At 53.6% G+C, this 15,195-nt stretch overlaps 1 protein-coding gene across 3 annotated transcripts in view; it reads left to right on the top strand.

Annotated features, from left to right (window-relative positions):
• Positions 1–15,195, top strand: part of KIAA1671 (KIAA1671 ortholog) — a 125,010-nt gene that overhangs the window by 30,708 nt on the left and 79,107 nt on the right. The window lies entirely within an intron of this gene.

Here is a 15,195-nt window from a genome sequence, read left to right as displayed (position 1 = left end):
TCAGTGGGCACAGCGGCCGCCCCTCCAGTCCGCGGGAAAAAAACAGGAAAAACGAGCGACCTTTCCAGAAAGCAACATTTCTTTGATTTACGAGATGGTTCTTTATTCTGAAATTACATCCTTCTTGCCTTTGTTGTGTGCATGTAAGATTGTCTCGTCTTTTATGAGGTGAAAAGAATAGAGTTTGTTTTTCCTTTGGTGATCTTACTAAGCAAAAGGAAAATATTGGAACCCTCACATCGCAGCCTCTTTTCTATCAAAATATAACAGAGAAGAAGAAAAAAAAAAACCAAAAACAAAAACCTCAAAACTTTCTGTGGCAGAATGCCAAAAACAGGGAACCCGTGGGGAAGTGCTTTGTGGGGTTTAAAGTGCTTCTCAGATCTTGCTTTGACTCTGAGACTGACCTGCTGTGTGTCTGCTGGCAAGCTGCTTCCCCTCTCTGGGCTTCTGTTTCCTCATCCCTCGCTGCCCTAAGGGGGCGGGCCGTGGGTTACGGTGGGTCGTGTGACATTCATCAGGGCTCCGTGAACAGAGGAGCTTGGCAGAGAACCGTCACAGGTGGTCTCGGGGTTTTTTGGAACATTCGCCAACCCAATTGAGAACGCCCAAGAAAGAAAGACTTGGGAAATATTATTCGTCCCCCTGCTGAATGTTTGCAAATACTTCAAATGCCTTCTCACCCAGGGAATTTTCCGGAGCTCCTAAAAATACAACTTTAGGAAACATTGTCCTTCAGCCGCCCCACCTCCCCTGGCCCTAGTTCCCTGCAGCAGTGGAGAAACAGGAGACCCTCCGGGCCCTCGCCTTTGATCGCTGGCTTTTGCGCATTGTCATATTGTAAGTGTAGAAGGACATTAGTTGATTTTTTTTTTTAGTTACAAAAATAACGGATGGACATGGTAGAAAACTTGGAAAGTTTGCGCATTGTCATATTGTAAGTGTAGAAGGACATTAGTTGATTTTTTTTTTTAGTTACAAAAATAACGGATGGACATGGTAGAAAACTTGGAAAGTTTTGAAATGCGCGAGAAAGCAAAGAAGTAACCCACAATCATTTGTGTTTGGGGAACCTGCCCCCCGCTGGGACCGCGCGTCTTTGATGAGCTGGGCTCCAGCGTCAGGAAGGCCGTGATACACTGATTTATAGTAAGAAGTACACATATGGTCTTTGTTCCTGTTTCTGCCACAGAGCTCCTAAAACCCTTGGAATTTCCAGACTGATAAAAGTGATAAAGGCGTCTAGATATTCACACATGACCTTCTGTTAATGAGATGACTTTTGGCCAGCACCTATGGATGGGGGCTGGTTGCCAGGGAAACCAACCACCTGAGTCCTTCCTCTTTCCCAGGAAGCCACTTCAGAGGGCACCGGATCAGCTAAGCACCGATTATTGTAAGGGTCCTGATGTGGGGGAGGGGTGGCCTTCCCCCTCCCCGCCTTAGACTCACACGGTGCAGAACATACACACTCGCTCCATCAGCCCGGGCCCCTAACTGCTCTCAGCTTTCTGCTCCAAGTCACCTCTTCATAATTAAAAAAAAAAAAAATACTTTTAGATTTATAGAAAAGTTGCAAAGATGGTCGGGGGAGCCCCTGTGTAGCCTTCACCCCGCTCCCCCTCATGTTGGCATCCTACTGTAACAGCCGCAGAACGTCTGTCCAGCGGAGAAATTAACACAGGTTCACTGCTATTGGCTTCCCTGGTGGCTCAGCTGGTTAAGAATCCGCCTGCCATGTGGGGGACCTGGGTTCAATCCCTGGGGGAAGATCTCCTGGAAAAGGGAAAGGCTACCCACTCCAGTAGTCTGGAGAATTCCATGGATTGTATGGTCCATGGGGTCGCAAAGAGTCGGACCCGACTTCACAGTGCTATTGGTATTAACTAAACTCTGGACTTCACTCCAGTGGTTCTCATCCAGGGGTGACCTCCAGGGCACACTTGGCAATGTCTGGTGACATTCTTTGATCGTCACAGCTGGGGTGGGGGTGAGGGGCTGCTGGCATCTTGGGAATGGAGGTCAGGGCTGCTTATAAAGATCCTACAGTGAGCAGGACAGCCCCAACCCGCCCCCCCCCCCCACAAACACCACTGCCAAGGATGACCCGGCCCCTACATCAATCACACCAAGGTTGAGAAGCCCTGCTGATTTCTCCAGATCGTCCACTATTGTCCTTTCTCTGTCCCATGATCCGATACGAGGTCCCACATTGTAATTTGCCTCTAAATTTCATCCATCGTGGTGAACGAGTGAGTGTAGACCATGCCCATCTCAGTTTACGTGCCCACTGATAACGGGAACGTCTGCCCACTTCGAGACACCCTCTGCAAACGTGATGTGTGGTGCCTGGTTAATGCCCGGCACTTGTCACCAGCCTTGACCGTTCAGGCGTTCGCCCTGGGCCGGACGCTTGGGTTGCTCTCAGGCATTCACTGCACGCAGAGCTTAGTGATCATCGTTCTCAGGCTTAAACCTTTACTCATTTTTCAGGTTGTTTTCTAAGTCAGCTTCTTAGAATTGGGGCCAAGCGTGGGCTGCAGCAGGTTTCTGCAGAGACTGCCCTTTGTCAGTGGGATGTCGGTGGTTTCCTGTTGGCGGCCCGAGTCCCCCCACGGGGCTACAGTTCTGTTCTGGGGCTGGGGGGAGGAGGCTGTCTCCTCCCCACCCCACTGCCGTCAAGCCCAGTCACTGCCCAGCATCAGCTGGGAAGTGGGGGAGGGAGATTGGGTTTCTGCTTCAAATCATTATTAGTAACTGTAGCTGGTGGCTCCCCCTGCCACGGCTGTTTTGAGTTACTTAATCGCCTTTGTGGACGAGATAACCCAGCCAGACGGTCCCAAGGCTGGTGGCCTTGTTGGGCCCTTGGCACCAAGCTGGTTGTTTGTGATTGGCTATTGCACCAGCAGTAATAACAACAACTTGTTATTGGTGGCCACCTTCACCACCACCATTCCTACTGAGTGCTTGTAAAATGTCTTTCATAGGCATCTCATGAGAACCAAGAAGCCCAGCTGTAGGTCTCATTATCCCCATTTTGCAGTTAGGGAACTCGAGGCTGAGAGAGGTTAAGCGGCTTCCTGAAGGCCACCCCTGCCTGCAGCGAGGAGGTGTCAGAGCCTGTAACCGACTGAGGTTCTCCCGCGACTGCTTTGTTGAATCTGATCTTCCCATTTCTCAGATGGGAAAACTGAGGCCCACAGGTTGAGGTGACTTGCCAGTCTACAGGAAAGCTCTCTATCCGGATCAGCTTTTGCCAGGTGGAGGATTGTAGAAGGATGTCGCCCTGGGTCAGGCTGGCTTAGAATCTGAGCTCTGCCAACATCGCCTCTCTGAGCCTCAGTTTCCCCATCTGCATGTAGACTGTGCCGAGGATCAGCCAAGACAAGGGATACGAATATGCTTGGCACAGGGCTGGCCTCCGAGGAGACCCTCACTGTCTAGATGTCCTTGTTTGGGAGGTGGGGGGCTCTGATAGAATTGCAGACAGCCCCCCACCCCCAACCAGACCTTCCCAGGCTCCCCAGAGGCTGCCTGTCCCACCTGACTGCAGAGCCTGGGGGCTGACTCCTGGCCGGCCACCCTCCTCGACTGTCAGCTACAGCCAAGGCGCTTGCCGGGTGTCACTCCCGACAGCTTCTCGAGGAAGGTGCCGTGTGAGCCCCAGGGTGCCCCGTGCTGTTGCTGGTGGGCCCCTCTCCTGCCCCCTTCAGATGCCTCCTTGCGGGGTCTTGGTCCGGTGGCTCCATCTGTGTGCGGGGATGGGGAACCGCTCTGTGTTCCATGGTGCTTGCTGAGCTTTATCTCCCCACGTTCAGCCAGATTTTTTTTTTTTTTAATGGGAAAAATGTCCGAATGTCTAAATGTGGTTAGCCTGGCCGTTCTCTCCCCGGGGCCTTCTCGCTGCCTGATTACTCAGCCGTGTCCCTCACTCAGCCTGTCGTCACCTCCAGGAATAATAATACCAGTCATGAGACAGTGACCTGCGTTCCCCTCTCGCCTCCGAGCACTCATCCGTGGGGCCTCACGGTTAATCCTTGCAGTAGCCTCGAGAGGCAAGTGTTACTATTTTTCAGATGAGAAGCCTGGAGGTCTGGGGCATGGTTGAATGCCCACCTGATATGGACCAGCCGGCAATGGGTGGAGCTGGGCTTTGAATTTGGGAAGTCTGGCATCAAAGCTGACGTGCTTGGTTATGGCTCACGGCTGCCCTCGGGCAGGAAGGATGCCCGTCTTCACCCTGCCCCCCGGCACGGTGCCCGGCTCAGTGTTGGTGCTCAGTGGACAGTGCGTGTGGAAGCTGTGCTGAGGGCTGGATGGCTGTGGGGGGTCATCGGGGCGCCTGGACTCCGCACACGCCTGTCCTCTGTTACCATCGTTCCCGCTGTTATTTTCACTACCAGCCCCTGCATCTCAGATCTTGGCGGCCTCACTCTGTGCCCAGGGCCTGGCCTGGCTCTGCAGCGTCTGTGGCTGAAACAGGAGAACCAGCTATTTTTGTGCATCTGGAGTCAGAGGCTTGGACCCAGCGTCACGAGACTTCAGCCGAGGGTGCCCTGTAAACCCAGTGGCAGGGTGGAGAACTGGGGTCAGGCCCTCCTGGCTTCCGGTTCCCATCGAGCTGCTTGCTAATAGGGTGTGGGGGGTCTTCGAGCAAGTTTCCTGACCTCTCAGAAAGTCAGTTTTGCCATCTGTAGAGTGGGAGTGAACATGACATCTCCCTTGCAGACTCAAGCAGTTCAGGCATTGCTTGAGGCAATGCCAGCAAGCCTGGAGTATGGTTAGTCTTGAAATGTTAGCAGCTGATGCCGGTGTGGACAGCTAATGGGTCCTCAATTCAGTTCAGTTAAATGCCCATGCTGGGCATGTTCTCATTGTTTGGGAGAGTCAGTGAACCAGGAAGATCCCTGCCTCGAGGACTAACGTTCTAGTGGAACATGGGACACAGGAACCCTGTATTTTGAGTCAGGAGGCGGTGCGGCTGGGAAAGAAGGAAGGAGGCACTCAGGAGGGCTTGCCTGTGAGACTCAGGGGCTTGGATGGGTGGGTGCACCCTGAGAAGGTGGCTCTTGAACTGAGACTTTGGAAGAGGGGAGGGAGTAGGCCCGGGGGGATTGAGGGGAGCGAGAGCAGCCAGTGCAAAGGCCCTGAGGTCTGTGTGTGCACAGGCAGTTCTGTGGAACTGGAAGGAGGCTGCAGCAGAGAGTGAGTGAGGCGAAAGGAGTTGTCAGGGTCATGCAGGGCCTGGCAGCCACTCGGGAATCTTCGCCTGGTGCTCTGCGGCTGGGGCAGGGAGTCACGTGGCGGGGAGCGGCACAGGCCGGTGTGGGTTTTGAACACACAAAGGCGGACTCGGGGAGACCAGCGAGGAGCCTCTAGCTGTCCAGGTGGGAGCTGACTGCCTCAGCCCAGGGCGGCGGAGGAGGTGGTGAGAAGCGGACAGAGTCTGGATCTGCTCTGAAAGTCGCACCGCGAGATTTGCTGGTGGATTGGGCGTGGGTGGAAGAGAGAGAGAGTCACACAGACCCTGAGGATGTGGGGCCTGGCAGTTGGGAGGGGGTGGAAAACCGCGGGGGGAAAGGGTCTTGGGGGCAGATCAGGATTCGGCTTTGGACTTGCTGAGTTTGAAACGTCTGTTAGACATTCCGCATTCTTTCCCCAACCTCTCTTTGCCCGTCTGTACAATGGAAGGTAATTCCTGCCCTGCCTGTGTCTGAAGGTTGTTGAGATGCTTTGAAGGGAATTTGAAAAGACCTCTGAGGAGGGTGATCAGTCCAAGCCCACGTCGGGAAATTCTTTAGCCCCTTAGGTATTTCCCAGCATTTCTGAGTCCCCAGGGTACTCAGAGCTTTTAAACATCAGGAAGCCCTGCTAATAACTTCCATAGTAGGATTTATGAGAATTCAGCTGGACCACGGCCAGCCCCCCTTGGCACCTCTCTCACTGTGAAAACGTCCAGCGCTTTTCTACCTGTTAACAGCCCCTCCGGGGCAGGACCACGCATCACCTCAGCCCCCCTCCTCCCTGTCGTCTGCGGAATCCTTGACATGAAATGAAAAGAGAACCCTGCTCTCAGATGCTGGTGGGTGCCCAGGCTTGGAAGGTCCTCCATGGGCCCCAGCCACCGACCCAGGCCACTGAGAACGTCATGCTGAAGGGCTGAAGTGAACTGGGTTCCCTGCTCTCAGAAGGCTGGTCTCAGGCTGGCAGTCCTCACTGTCCCAAAGAAGCCGTCACCGGGGCTCAGACACTCCAGGGATTAGAGCCATCAGAAGGGGCGTGGCAATCCTGTGACCCCGGAAGGAATGGTGAATGCAGGGTGGAAGTCCGGAGGGGTGGGCATGTGGGCAAAACCCTTCAGGGAGCCAGGAGCTGGGGCGTGGCTTCTGTGTGACCCTGGGGCAGTTGCCTGCCGTCTCTGGGCCTCAGTTTCTCTGTTGGTATACCAACAACACTCTGGCTCAGTTGGTAAAGAATCCGCCTGCAATGTGGGCAGAGAAGGAGACACGAGTCCCACCCCTGTGTTGGGAAAATCGCCTGGTGGAAGGCATGGCCCCCGCTGTATTCCCCAGTGTGGAGCATCCCGTGGACAGAGGCGCCTGGCGGGCTCCAGTCCATCGGGTCTCAAAGAGTCAGACAAAAAAAAAAAAAAAAAGAGTCAGACACCACTTAGCGACCAAACCACCAAACGGGAGCGCTAGGCCAGGTTCTCCTTTAGGGTTTTGGCTATGCACAGTTCCCAGTTCTAGGGACCCTGGAAAGAGCAGAGCTTTGGAGTCAGACAGACAGACCTGGGTGGGAATCCAGCCTTCCCCACCGTGTGACCTTCAGAAGATGTCTTCCTGTCTCTGAGCCTCAGCTTTCTCATCTGGGGATGAGTAATCTCCCTCTCTCAAATGGGGATTATGTCAGCGTCTCATTTGGAAATCAGTAGAGAGGGCACATGATATGCACTAAATAAAGAGGGCCGGATCTTCTTACGTTCCTTCTCAACAGTATAATCCAAACTGACTTGGTCCGAGATGTGGGCTGGGGGCCTCACCTGCAGAATGATTTCCGGATTAAGACACTAGAGGGCGCGCCTGTCCTAACAAATCACTTTGATCGGCTCTCTCTTTTTTTTTTTTTTCCCTTTTCCATTGTGGTTTATTACTGGATGTTGAACACAGTTTCTGTGCCACACAGTAGGGCCTTGTTGTTTATCCATCCCATACATAATAGTTTACATCTGCTAATCCCACACGCCTGCCTTTTGAAAGCCAATGCAGGGCTACCCGCTTTCCACACCTGAGCACGTGTGACCTTGTCCAGAGAGGCAGGCACCCTGGTTATCCCCATTTTACAGATGGGGACACCGGGGAAACCTGACTTGTCCAAAGTCACACAGAAAGGAGGCCTCAGAACTGGCTTTCTGGGGCCAGGTTTTTCCACACTGGAGCCCACGTTCTCTCTCTCCCCTAAGGTCTCCTGCTACCCCAGTTCTAAGGCCAGTGGAGGCTAGGAAGCATGAAAACAGTGTTGCCACCAAGGTTAGTTTCAGTGGGATCAGCCAGGCCAGCCCCAGACCTCCAGTTGTTTCAGCTGGGAAATCCAGTATCGAGAGTTGGGGTTATAGTGTGGAGTGTCAGCCGTGGAGCAGGTTATGCTAAGCTTTGCTAAATGCTAGGGTATTGGTCCTTAGGAGCTGCACCTCCTTTTTTTTTTTTTGGTTGCAAGTCTGGTTTCAGTCCATCAGCAATGGCGGGATGAAAAGCTTGAAGCAGGCCAGCACCCGTTCTGCCACCCACTTCTGTCTCTGGTGGGCAACGGGATTTTTCTAGAGCTGAAAAGGCACTTGGATTTGGGAGTTGCAAACTGAATGAGTACATGGTTTCCATGTTCGGGGCAGGACCGGTGAGTGGAGAGGCAGCCTGACCTAGCAGGGGAGCATCACTGAGTCGGAGCCGGGACGCCAGAGTCTAGTCCCGGCTGTGAGACCCTTTGCTGGTCCCTGCCCTTCTCTGGGTCTGGCGTCTTCATCTGTGAGATGCAGTCATCGGCTGACCTCAGAGCTGACTTGCTGTGCTGTGCACAGATTTTGGGTGCCTTCTCTGGGCTGGGCTCTGAGCTGGGTCTTAAAGCCTGAGTAGGAGAAGAAGGGAAGGACATTCAGGTAGTGGGACCAGCATATATGGAAGCCTGGAATTTCTGGAAGAGGTGGGAGGGGACTTGCCTCATGGTCCAGTGGTTAAGACTTCCAGCTTCCAATGCAGGGGATGTGGGTTCAATCCCTGGTCAGGGAACTAAGATCCCACATGCCTCTGGGAGAAAAACCAAAACATAAAACAGAAGCAATATTGTAACAAATTCAGTAAAGCCTTTAAAAGTGATCCGCATCAAAAAAAAGCCTTAAAAAAAAAAAGTAAGAGGTTTGAGGTGTCTTTGATTAAAGCTAGAACACAATGTAAGCATCTCCTCAAGGGTGAGGTAGGGCATGAACGAGAAGATTGTCAAGGAATTTGGTCCAAATTAAGAAAACTCCTTGCTTTCTTTGTAAGAAAACTTGGTGTTTGGTGTAGAAATTCTGAGGTAGGAAGGGACAACTGTTTGCAGATGTATCCTGTTTGTTATCATATTAATATTTCGTGGTAAACCTACTTGTATTAAAATATAAGCTCATTCATGTTAACATCACATTATTTCATAGTTATAGTATATGGAATGGAATTAGTCACTCAGTTTTGTCCGATTCTTTTGCAACCGCAGGGACCGTAGCCTGCCAGGCTCCTCTGTCCATGGGATCCTCCAGGCAAGAATACTGGAGTGGGCTGCCATTCCCCTCTCCAGGGGATCTTTCTGACCCAGGGATGGAACCTGCGTCTCCTGAGTTGGCAGGCAGATTCTTTACCACTGAGCCACAATATAAATGTGATAATCTAGTAATAGATCTTCATGTAAGCCTTCCTGTGTGTCAGTGTATGTATTTGCCAGGGATAGCCTATCAGAATACCACCAACTAGGTGGCTTAAACAGCAGAAATCTATGTCCGTTTGCAGGCTGGACGTCCAAGGGTGTCAGCAGGTTTGGTTTCTCAGGAGGCCACTCTGTTTGGCTGCAGAGGGCTGCCTCCTGGCTTGTTTTCACGTGGACTTGCCTCCGTGTGCACCCGTGGAGTCTGTATGTCCTCATTTCCTCCATATAAGGCCAGCAGTCTCATTTTTACTTAATTATCTCCTTAAGGCCCCATCTCCCATATACAGTCTCATTCTGAGGTCCTGGGATGAGGTCCTGGGTTTCAACATACAAATTTGGGGGAAGCACAGTTCAGCCCATAGCAGCCAGGCTCTCAGCAAGGCACCTTATGTTACTTTGTTTAATCCGTCACAGCAGTCCTGGGAGGGAGACAGTATCATCATCCGCATTTTACAGATGATGAAACCGAGGCTCAGAGAGGTTATGTCACTTACAGAAAATCACACAGCTGGTCGGCAGTGAAACTGGGATTTGATCCCATCATGTCTTGCCTTGGAGCCCACACTTTTTTGGTTTTTGTTTATGATTTGACTTGAATCTTAGGAAGGCCTTTGTGTTTTGTTTTTAAACCTGTCTCATTCTATTAAACGTACCCAACATTTCTCCTTGCCTCTCTGTACCCTGCCCTGTCCTTGTTTTAGGTGTGATTGGAAAAGGCCCAGAGGGAGAGGGAAGGCCCTTGCCAGACCCCAGTGCTGCCCCAGCTTGCCCGGGCCCTCACCGGATTGCTGGCCACCTTCCCAGGAGGGGTGTGCCTGGGGCCGCCTGTCCCCTTCTCGGCCCCCCGCCGCCCGTGTTTGCCTAGAGCAGCCTGAGTCCAGTGAAAGCAGCCTTTGTCCTCCGGTCTGTCCCTCCCAGAGGGATGACCTAAGTCCCAGCCCGGGGACAAAGCAGCGACCTGCCACGTGAGTTCAGGTCAGCCCCACTGACCCGCAGAGTCTCCAGGCTCAGCCCGGTGGGGGGCAGGGGACGCGGTAGCCTGGCTGTGGGGTTGCAGAGTTCGGTGGGATCCGGAAGGCGGCCGAGCCCGCCCCAGTCCTGAGCGGCGATGCCAGGGGCTCCAGAGTGCACGGGACTTTACAGTTTATAGAATTGCTCCACGCTTTTCCAGCTTGGTGGAGCCTCCCAGCCTCTCCGCACACATCATACAGGGCAGGGACTCGGAGAGGCAGGTAGTAGTTGTCCCCAGGAGCTGCTTCCAAACGTCGGGGTGTGGGGTGTGAGGGCAGTCTGGCTGTGACAGCTGTCACCCCGCTGACCCCCTGGGTTGATTCAGCTGACCTGGCTGGCTAGGCGGGTGTCCCCTTCCTTCCTTCCTGCTTCCTGTGTGTCCCTCCCCAAACTGGCCCCTCTGTTGAAGAGGACAAGCATCCCCGACGGAGGAGGACAGGTCAAGGATGTACTAGTAGCTGTGCTCCCCTGCTAGAACCTCCAAACAAGCTCTCAGAACATCAGGGTGCAAGCTGGTTTATTTTTTAATAAGTTAGCTTTATTTATTTACTTCGGGTGCACTGGGGCTCTGCTGTTTTCCTCCGGCTTCCTCTGGTTGCGGCGGGGAAGGAGCTGCTCTCTGGTCGCCGTGTGCAGGCTTCTCACTGCGGTGGCGTCTCGTGGTGGAGCACGACTCCGGGAGTTGTGACACGTGGGCTTAGTTGCTCTGCGGCATGTGGAATCTTCCCGGACTAGGGATTGAACCTGTGTCTCCTGCACTGGCAGGCGGGTTCCTAACCACTGGGTCACCAGAGAAGTCCCCCAGCCACTGATGATTGTGCTCTATGAGCACACTAACTCGGTGGGTCGGGAAGTCAGGCAAGGCTCAGTCGGCGGGGACGGCAGCTCCATGATACTTGGGGTGTCGGTTGAGAGTCCCTAGCGGCTGGGGGCTGGAATCGCCCAGCGTCTTCACCCACCCGTCTCGTGCCGGCAGTAACCTGGAGGCTGGGCTTCCCGGGACTGTTGTCCAAATACCTGTTGTAGCTTGGGCGCCGGCTCGGGGCTCCCAGAGCACGTGCAGCCAAGAGGGCCGACGCTGCCGCGACGTCCTTTATGACGGATGCAGCCTCAGAAGTCACTTAGCGTCCCTTTGCCTGTTCTCTGTTGATCAAAGCGGTCACAAGCCCCCCAGGATTCAGGGGGAGGGGACACAGACCCCCCACCCCTCAATGGAAGGAGCGTCAAAGAGCATGCAGCCGTGTTTCAAAGCTGCCACAGCGGGAAGTAACAGTAAAATTACTGAGTACCGTTTATCAAGCACTAACTTTGTGCCAGGCACTGTGCTAAGGGCTTCCCGTGGATGAACCTGCACAAGCCTCCCCGTAGTCCCAGGGGATGGGGAATTTGGAGCCTGATGTTTTCCCATCAGAGACGGTGGAGGAACCCAGGGAGATCAGCAGGGCTGCCCTGAGTTTGGCATTGAGCGTGTCACAGTGGGAAGTCGTGGGCCAGTTTTTTTTTTCCCCCTTCCTCCTCTAAACTTAGAATATTCCTTGAGTTCTTGAAAATTCTCACTTAGCTGTCTGATTCATCTCCTCCTCACTCACCGGTTCTTCCCTTTGGTGTTTATTTTGAGCAGTTTCCCTCTGCCTGTGTGCCCAGAGCCCTCCCCCCGCCCTGCCCCCGCCATCACCCCTTCTCCACTCTGCTGCTCGTGGGAAGGGCTGGTTGCAAACTTGCGCACTGCCTGCCTCTCCCCAGGCTTTTGAGGAACCCGCGGGTGGGGCCTCGGGGCCCTGACAGAGGAAATGAGCCATCACCACCCAGCCCTGTGTGTGGGCCACTATTGCCGTTCCTCGGGGGCCAGAGCTGGGGCTCATCCCCTGCCTCCTGAGGGTCTGACACACGATGGACGCCCAAGGCATGTTTGGTGGACTGAACCCATGAATGATGATGGAAGGAGGAAAGAATGGCTGACTCTTCAGGCAAGGAGGCTCTCTCCTGTGCACCCCTGGTCCCTGGCACCCAGTAGCCCCTCAGTAAATGTTGGTGGTACCAGATGAATGGAGGCAGGAAGGCGTGGATGAGACCGCAAGCACGACTGGGCCCTAGGCTGTGTCCTCATCACGTGACACGGTGCTTGGCAGAATGAATGAAAGATCGACTCCAGTGAACCCTCCCCCAGGAGGGGAGGGGTTACAGTAGGTGCTCATTCAATGAGGAATGAATGAATGAATGAATGAAAAGTGAAACTACTTGAGGATAGGGACATGTCTTATTTGTTTCCCCAGGTCCTAGAATAGCGCTTGGCCACAGTAGGTACCCAACAAATGTCTGTTGAACTGAACGCATGGAGGAATGAAGGCGTGAGTACATATGTCAGACTTTTGGAGGCTTGGGACTGTACCTTGTTCGTTTGTTTCTTCAGATTCTGACATAGGGCCAGGCATACAGCAGGTGCTTAGCAAATGCTTCCCTGCTGCCCCGACCGTTGCGGGGCATGTCCATCCATCCCTGAGAATGGACTGAGAGGGGAAGGCCAACCCAGGGGGGCCTCCGAGACTTCCTGTTGTTCCCATCCACACAGGTGGACAGGAAGTCCCCAGAGGCCTGCCTGAGACCTGCTTCCCATATTTTCTTCATGCCAGCTGCCCTCGGTGAGACCCAGGCGCCACACCAGGCCCCAGCGCCGGCTGGACGAGGAACAGTACCCTCCAGGGACCCCACTTCCTGACCATGTTAGCTGTTCTATTTTAGAGCCTGCTGAGCAGTTTTTTGCACAAAGCAAGTGATGCCTGGGAGATATGTTCCACTCAGAGCCAGCCCCTAAAATCACCTTGTCCTCATGCAGGCCAGACCTGTTAACCCCGTCATAGCTGAGCAGCGGGCACAGAGCAGAGAGTCAGGGCTTTGGGGTCTGAGACAGCAGGGTTCAGATCTCCCTCTGGATTTCAGTTGAGCCTCAGTTTTCATATCTGTGAAATGGGCATTATAAATACCCCTCACCCCCTTTCCTGTTTTCCCGTCTTGACCACACGTCTGTTGCTCTTTTAAACTCCCTGTACCAAGGCTGCCCGCTCCCAGAGTTATGCTTTCAGTAGATTACTTCTGTTGTTCAGTCGCTCAGTCCTGTCCCGACTCTTTGTGACCCCATGAACTGCAGCACGCCAGGCTTCCCTGTCCTTCACTGTCTCCTGGAGTTTGCTCAAACTCCTGTCCATTGAGTCAGCGATGTCATCCAACCATCTCATCCTCTGTTGCCCCCTTCTCCTCCTGCCCTCAAATCTTTCCCAGCGTCAGGGTCTTTTCCAGTATCAAGGTCCTTTCCAGTGAATCGGCTCTTTGCATCAGGTAGCCAAAGTATTGAAGCTTCAGGTTCAACATCAGTCCTTCCAATGAACATTTAGGGTTGATTTCCTATTGGATTGATGGGTTTGATCTCCTTGCAGTCCAAGGGACTCTCAAGAGTCTTCTCTAGCACCACAGTTCGAAAGCATCAATTCTCTAACTCTCACATCCATACATAGCAACTGTGTTTAAAGAACTGTCTGCTCTGAGAGGCAGTGTCTCAGGCTGGGTCCCCTAGAAACAGAGCTTGAGTGGGGATCCACGTGTCCACAGTTTAGTGATGGAGAACTCCAGTCAGCCATATCTCTGGGGGAGTTCTAGAGAGTCCTCAGCACCACAAAATCAGTCTCCGTGGAGAAGCAAGGCGGCTCTTCCTCCACTGGCCGGGGTCCACTGTTGGAGAGGACGGGGCCGTGAGCAGTGGCAGACAGCACCCTGGAACCTGGAGGACGGGGCTCCCGCCACTGCAGGGGTCTGGGCAGGGTTCCAACAGCAGGTACTGTCAGGCACCCTGGGGAGTCATGGACCCAGAGCAGTGAGACGCTGGTGTGGATTGGCTGCCATGGAGGAGTCGATGCTCGATAAATAATAACTTGGTAAAAATAAAAAGCTGTGAAGAAGATGGAAGTGGGTACGTGGATGTCATGGCGTTGTTTGTTCCTCTAAGGCGTCCTGAGTGAGCACGAGGGGCCAGGCTCTTAGAGGGCGCACAGGGGTAGACCCCACCCTCAGCGCCTCTGAGGAGGATGGGGTGTGTAGGTTGTGTAGTCACTAAGTCGTGTCCGACTCCTTTGCGACCCCCTGGACTGTAGCCCGCCAGGCTCCTCTGTCCACGGGATTTCCCAGGCAAGATACTGGAGTGGGTTGCCATTTCCTCCTCCAGGAAGTCTTCCCGACCCAGGGACCAAACCCGCGTCTCCTGCATTGCAGGCAGATTCCTTGCCGCTGAGCCCCCACAGGAGGGGTGACACCCATATAAACCGAGCGGAACCTGGGCTGTCTCCACACACTGGAGGTCCGTCTCTAGGGGAGGAAATTGAGCACAGGTGATGTCCAAACGTTAAACATAGTGTATTTTTCTTAGCTTTGAAAAAGTAGTGCAGTCACAGTAAACATTTCCGGCAGTGCAAAATAGCGTTCTAAAGAAAAATGCGTCTCCCTGCCACCTCCAGTCCGTAGTCGCCTGCCCAGAAATCGGTGACAGTTTCACACATCTCCTTTCAGAAATATTCTCGGCATACAGAAGACTGTCTGTGCTTGTATCTGTATTTCCTGTATATGTACACATGTTTTTTTAACACCAGTCTGACCTTGCTGTTCGTCGTGTTCTGTGTCGTGATTTTTCTTTTTCTCATAGTGCTGAGACCCTTCCCTATCAGCACAGTAGGTCTATCTCATTCTTTCTGATGGCTTTATATTCCAGCACCCCCCAACCCCCACTGTATTTGTTGAACCAGTCCCCTCCCAAAGGACATGTAGTCGATTTCCAGTTTCGTGCGCCATAAACAACACCGCAGGGAACATCTTGTGCAAAGGTCTTGGTGCCCTTGTGTGTTGCGTCTGCAGGGGAAATGCCTGGCCTCGGACTTGCCAGGTCGTGTGAAGGTTGAATAGGGTTTTCCAGCGGGGCTGGGGCTGGCAGGGGTGGGAGAGCGGGGGAAGGGGAGGCGTTTCATGTACAGAGAACAGCATCAGGACACACAGGAGCTGGCAGCCGAGGGTGGGTGACCTGCCTCCGACACAGACGAGGTCTGGGGTCCTGCCTGATGTTCAGAGGCCGCATCATCTGCCAGAGTGTCACTCCGGCTCTGAGAGTCCGAGGGGGCAGGCGGCTCCTTACGAGGGGTCTGTCACCATGCAGGGCACTTTTCCTGTCTTCTCCTTGGGTTCTCGTGGCCCTTG

This window comes from Cervus elaphus, chromosome 5 (assembly GCF_910594005.1).
Source record: "Cervus elaphus chromosome 5, mCerEla1.1, whole genome shotgun sequence".
NCBI classification, from domain to species: domain Eukaryota; kingdom Metazoa; phylum Chordata; class Mammalia; order Artiodactyla; family Cervidae; genus Cervus; species Cervus elaphus.
This window is presented reverse-complemented; position numbering and strand designations above follow the sequence as displayed.